This window comes from Solanum stenotomum, chromosome 2 (assembly GCF_019186545.1).
Source record: "Solanum stenotomum isolate F172 chromosome 2, ASM1918654v1, whole genome shotgun sequence".
Lineage (NCBI taxonomy): Eukaryota > Viridiplantae > Streptophyta > Magnoliopsida > Solanales > Solanaceae > Solanum > Solanum stenotomum.
Window position 1 is genome coordinate 42,531,079 of NC_064283.1, and position 6,745 is coordinate 42,537,823.

Below are 6,745 nucleotides of genomic sequence, written 5' to 3' on the forward strand. Positions count from 1 at the left end.
GTTGTTAAGTTCCAGTTTCCTAATGAGCCAGTTATAGAGTGATGAGTAGTTCAGCAGTGCCTAACAATCATTTTATTTCTTACCTGAAGGCAAGAAATTTAGTTTCCAAGGGGTGTGTCTATCACTTAGTCTGAGTTAATGACTGTAGTGTTGAGATACCTCTTATTCAGTCAGTTTCAGTAATAAAAGAGTATCCAGAAGTCTTTCTAGATGATCTTTCCAGTCCCTTCTGAGAGAGAAATAGAGTCTGATATAGATATTCTTCCTGATACTCGTCCTATATCTATTATGCCATATAGGATGGCACCAGCAGAGTTAAAAGAGTTAAAAGAGCAGTTGAAAGATCTCCTAGATAAAGGTTTTATTCGACCAAGTGTCTCACTTTGGGGAGCTCCGATCTTATTTGTGAGGAAGAAGTATGGTTCTCTTAGAATGTGTATAGATTAGCGTCACTTGAACAAGGTTACCATCAAGAATAAGTATCCCCTTTCGAGAATTGATGTTCTCTTCGATCAGCTTCAGGGTGCTACTTGTTTTTCCAAGATAGATCTCAGATCAAGCTACCATCAGTTAAGTGTAAGGGAATGTGATATTCCAAAGACAACTTTCAAGACCCCTTATGGTCATTATGAGTTTCTGGTCATGTCGTTCGGTTTAACTAATGCACCTGCAGCGTTCATGGACCATATAAATAGAGTATTCAAGCGTTATTTAGATATGTTTGTTATTGTGTTCCTTGATGACATACTATCTATTCGAGGAATGAAGAAGATCATGCTAGTCATCTCATAATAGTTCTCCAAACTCTAAAGGATAGAGAGTTGTGTGCCAAGTTCTCTAAGTGTGAGTTTTGGCTTGAGTCTGTGACATTCTTGGGCGGCCACATTGTTTACAGAGATGGAATTAGAGTTGATACTCAGAAAATAAAGGCAGTGCAGAATTGGACTAGACCTACATCTCCAACTGAGGCAGTGCAGAATCGTACATTGGATATTAAGATTGCAAGTAGGTGGCAATATCAAGGAACTAAACTAAAGTTTTAGGTCAGAGGCACCACTCAAACAAAGTTCATGATAAAAGAAAAGGCTCGGGTAGAACTTCGCCCATTTGAAAGGTTTAACTTGTCTCATACCTTGTGGATAAGCCTATGACTGTCAAACATGCTAAGAATAGTGTGTTATGAGGTATTATAATAACACAAGGGTTGTATGTTAAGTTTGGAAGTCAAGAAAATTAGTGAAACTAAAGTCGGCAAAAGTTATCGAAGTTTCTCTAATAATATTTTCTTAACTTTGGGTCAAATGTCTTAGATATTTTATCCCAATATATAAAGAGTTAGAAGACCTATCACCCATTAAATCGAAGGTCTACGAGTCTAGTTTGCAATGCACAAAACCCCATATCCAACAGACATCGAAGTAAAAAGTTATGGTTTTACTACGGACTGCCGGGGCAGAATCCGGGTTGGGTCAAAAATGTGGTATGTCGGCTTACTCAACGTTTTAAGCCATGAAAACATTTAATTTTACTTCCAAAACAGAAATAAAGCTTAAGAGAGGATTCCTATGGAGTACTTGCATGATGAAGGTCAGTTTTTGATGATTTCTACCATTAAAGATTCCCCCGTGCCTAGAAACATGATCTCTACACGTGGCAATCGTTTTCCCCTTCTATTAGCTGCGTTTGGAGCAAGTTTTTGAAGATATAAATTTGTAGTTATTGGTGTTTCTTCAAGGGTTACACTTGGTTAACTAAGGTAATCATCTCCAGACTCTTTTATGATCGTTTTTATGAAGTTCTACGGAAATTTCGTCAAGTTGAGGCCATTTGCAAATCTGCTGATTTAAGAACAATTATGAACTGTTTATAGGTGTGTACCAGCTGTGTTTATATAGTGTTTACGAAGTTTAGGACATAAGGAACAACTTTCGTGAAGAAGCTACGACCATTCGATAGTTCATTGAAAAAGTATGTTAAGGTGAAGCTACGTCCCTCATTTTAACACCACTCCTGGGAAATTCCTAAAACGCCGAATGTGATATTTTGCTATTCTCTTGCTAGAAAGACCTTCAGTGAAAGACATTGAGATCTCAGCTGAATTATTTTCATGATTTTGTTATTTTGATATTTCACTTGTTCAGATAAATAGAGTGTTCGACATCTACATGTCATTTTAACAGTTTCCTTGATTATATGTCCGCACGTATGAATTTGTATTCTTCCTTGGGTGATGTGAATTAAAATGTCACGCGAGACCCTTACTACTTGTGACCAACCCTCTTTTTCCACTAAGGTTATTATTAAAAAAAATCTTTAAAGTAGCTCAAGACCTTCAAAACTCTCAAATATAATTTAAATGTAAACTATTAGAACACTTGGTTTTTGAAATATTTCTTTTATAAATTATCTAGGAACCAAGTTAGGAACTAAGTAAGTCACGTTAAACTTGTTATAAATATCAACAAGGTTAAGTTATCCTTCTAAAATTTGAGTTAACTTTTCAAGCTTATTTGGAAGAACATATCAAGTTCCATGAGATTGTTATATGTTATATGAAAGTTATTATTGGGTTATGAGAACAAGACTACAAACGGGCCAAGATTGGCAACATGACAACAATAACTCCTAGGTGTTATAAATCCATGACATGACATGCTATGCATTCTACTCCTGAGCTATAATCGGGAGGTATGGGGCCTATTGCCGATATTTATACGTATGAGACACAGATGGCCACAAGTTGGTGAATATGATGTCGGTTTGCTACCGAAAAACACCACCATAGCTAACTTTTGGTTGGGTATGTCATGCATTTGCTTCTATATATATATATATATATATATATTCACGACATACGATTATATGAACATATCGTGCATATTGAAGTAGTAGGGGGCTAAAGGTCAGCAATAGAGATTATTTGGGTTTCAGTTTCAGGTGGTATCTCTATTACCCTTTTACAGTAAATGTTTATGATTTTACTTTTTGCTTTACATACCAGTATATTTTTATTCGTACTGACGTCCCTTTGCCTGGGGACGCTGCTTTTGTTTTGTGCGAGCAGGTACAGGCAAGGACTCTAATCGACTCACCCGCTAGGATTCAGGTTCAACTACGAGTTGGTAAGCTCCATCTTATCCTGGGGCTTTCAGAGGATGTTTACTTTTGTTGTACATTTTGGGTATAGTCGGGGCCTTGTCTCGACAGAGCTTATGTCACTTCTAGAGGCTATTGTGGACACAATATTCTGGGTTTTCTTTTTATATGTTTCAACCTCCAGCCAATAGTCTTGGCATGTATATATATGTGTGTAAGTAGGTATATTTTTTTGTTGTAGCCTCGTCGGCTAGATAGTACATCTTTATTTTTTTTTCCAATTTGTCTACCATTGTTTGTATGGTTATTCTCTTTCAGGTCATGACCTCTCGGTCCAGACGTCACTTCTTAGAGGTTGTGCTGCCCAATCTTTTTGCCTCACAAGTTTGGTTTAGCTAGTGTGTTTCAGTGGGTACCTCGATGTATTAGGGTAACGAGTGCCAGTTACGCCCCTTTTTTCGGGGCGTGACACAAGAGTCTTCAGTATGTGTTTGATCAGAAAGAGTTGAATCTCAGAGAGCGAAGGTGGTTAGAGTTGCTTAAGGATTATGACATGCATATTCTATATCACCAAGGTAAGGCTAATTTTGTTGTTGATGCCTCAAGTAGGTTGTCTATGGGTAGTATTGTCCATGTTGAGGAAGAGAATAAAGAACTAGTAAAAGATGTGCATAGGCTTGCATGATTGGGAGTTCGACTAATGGATTCCACAGAAAGAGGAGTAATGGTGATGATTGGGGCTGAATCATCATTTGTGTCAGAAGTGAAAGAAAAGCAAGACCAAGATCCTATTTTTCTTGAATTGAAGGCAAATGTTCATAACCAAAAAGTAATGGCTTAAGAGAAATGAGGAGATGGTGTATTGAGGTATCAAGGTAGGTTGTGTGTACCAATGGTGGATAAGCTCCAAGAGAGGATCATAGAGGAAGCTCATAGGTCCAGCTATTCTATCCATCTGGGTTCCACAAAGATATATTGTGACTTGAGATATGTTTATTGGTGGAGTAGTATGAAGTAGGGCATTGCAGAGTTTGTTGCTAAGTGGTCGAATTGCCAACAAGTTAAAGTAGAGCATCAGAGGCCTAGTGGTATGGCGCATAATATAGAACTTCTGGAATGGAAGTGGGAGATGATCAATATGGATTTCATCACAGGTTTACCAAGGTCTCGCAGGCAGCATGATTCTATTTGGGTGATTGTTGATAGAATGACAAAATCAGCCTACTTTTTACCGGTAAAGACTACCTATTCAACAGAAGATTATGCTAAGTTGCATATTCAAGAGGTAGTAAGACTTCATAGGCATCCGGTATCGATTATTTCAGATAGAGGAGAACAATTTACTGCACAGTTTTTTAAATCTTTTCAGAAAGGCTTGGGCTCTAAGGTGAACTTAAGTACTTCTTTTCATCCTCAGACATATAGTCAAGCAGAGCGCACTATTCAGACTTTAGAAGATATCTTGAGGGCCTGCGTGATTGATTTCAAGGGTAATTGGGATGATCACCTACCTCTCATTGAGTTCACTTACAACAATAGTTACCACTCTAGCATCCAGATGGCTCCTTATCTTTACAGGAGAAGACGTAGATCTCCTATTGGATGGTTTGAAGTTGGTGAAGTTGGGTTGATAGGACCAGACTTAGTTCATCAAGCTATGGAGAAGGTGAAAGTTATTCAAGAGAGGTTGAAAACAGCACAGAGTCGTCAAAAATTCTATACAGATGCTAGGAGAAGAGACTTAGAGTTCAAACTAAATGATTGGGTTTACTTGAAAGTTTCACCCATGAAGGGTGTTATGATATTTGGCAAGAAGGGGAAATTTAGTCCGGTATATTGGTCCTTACAGAATATCTAAGAGGATTGGCAATGCAGATTAGGAGTTAGAGCTACCACAAAAGTTAGCAGTTCATACGGTATTACACATCTCCATGTTAAAAAAGTGCATGGGCGATCCTTCACTTATTATACCTACTGAAGATATTGGTATCAAGGATAGCTTATCATATTCGAACTTGAGAGCTAAGGAAGTAGCATCAGTCAAAGTTCTTTGGAGAAATCCTTTTGTTGAGGAAGCTACTTGGGAAGTTGAGAAAGATATGAAGAAGAGATACCCACATCTCTGCGAATCCGGGGAAGTTCCAAATGAAGGTATGATGCTTATCGTGACCAACGACACTATCCTATGGTATAAGTGTCTACGATCGTCAATAATATAGTAACCCAACCAAAGGTTAGGGTCGTTTCCTAAGGGAGTGGTAGTGAAAATAGTAGTTAGGCTACAATTTCGTTCTAGTTAGCTTTAGTTTGAGAAATTATTGATTAAAAACAAAGTAAATTCAAGTGAGTGACACCAAACTATCAAATATCAATGGGGGTTTGATACAAGTATAGCTAAAACAACAAAAATAAAGAGAAAATTCAAGTATGGGGAGAAGTTCTTGGGGTGTGACCGCAATATATATTGATATAAATCATTGGGTACATGCTTTCGATAGGAAATTTGCAAGATAATAGTGACTAGGCTAAGCTTTAGATGGAAATAAGTTCCCTCTCGGGCAATTTACCCCGTTTCAAATGTGTTCCTCTCGGACACCCATTTCCTACATGAAGACCAACCTACACCTTACCCCACTCACTCTCTCGAGCTGAGTGTTAGGATATGGGACTAGGGCTCACCCTCTCGGGTTGAACCTCATGTCGACCCACTCCTTAGGCCATCAGTCTAGTGGTTTTGGTTTCGCAACCTCCCTCTCGGGCAAGCCGAAAACACATGGGTGGTTTTGTATTTGCAACTACGAACCCATTAAATTAGACCACAACCACTAGGTGAAATCACCATTAAAATGCATCTAACCTATCAGCAAGCAAGACCCAACAATAATATTAACACATATTTGCTAAATCACACCCAAGAATTGGGGCTTTTAGCCACACATCAAGAAATAAGAAACTATACCTAAAATGATAGAAATCAAATGGGTATAAGATACTAAACCTTGATTTAAGCAAAGGAAGAAGAATAGAGAAGACCCACTTCCAATTTGGGGAGGATGAACTCCTTTCTTCAAGTCTCCCACAAAACCCTCTCCAAACTTGAGAGAAAATATGAAAGCTAAAGTGATAAATTACAATAATGTTCACCTCCTTTAAAACTAATAGAGATCTAGTATTTATAGTTTCAAAAAATAGTGTTGCGGAGGATCGGTCAGCGAGGTAAGTGGGAATCGCCGATCGACTCGGCGATTCGTTCATCATCTGGTTCATTGCCTTCTGTGCTTGCCTACAACATCTCTGTGTCTTGGACCATTGGGCGATATTGTACTACTTCGCGGAACTGTTCGGCGATGCACTGACTGCTCCTTTTTACCGCCGATTTGATCCTCTTCCTTCAAGGCTCCGCGTACTGGAACAAACGGCGAAGTACGTCTCTTCGGCGATTCGCCAAGTGTGCTTGGTGATGCTCAAGCTTCAGTTTCTTCGTTCTTTTCAGCCTTTTTGTTCCTTTTTGCACCTAAGTGTCCATGCTTCCACTCAAACTTCAAATACGTGAAACTTAAGAGTTTTTATCAGATATTGGGATAAAAGAAGCATTTGAGGACACTAATTCTATTAAAATATGGCCCTAAATGAGTCCAATTTGTGGACT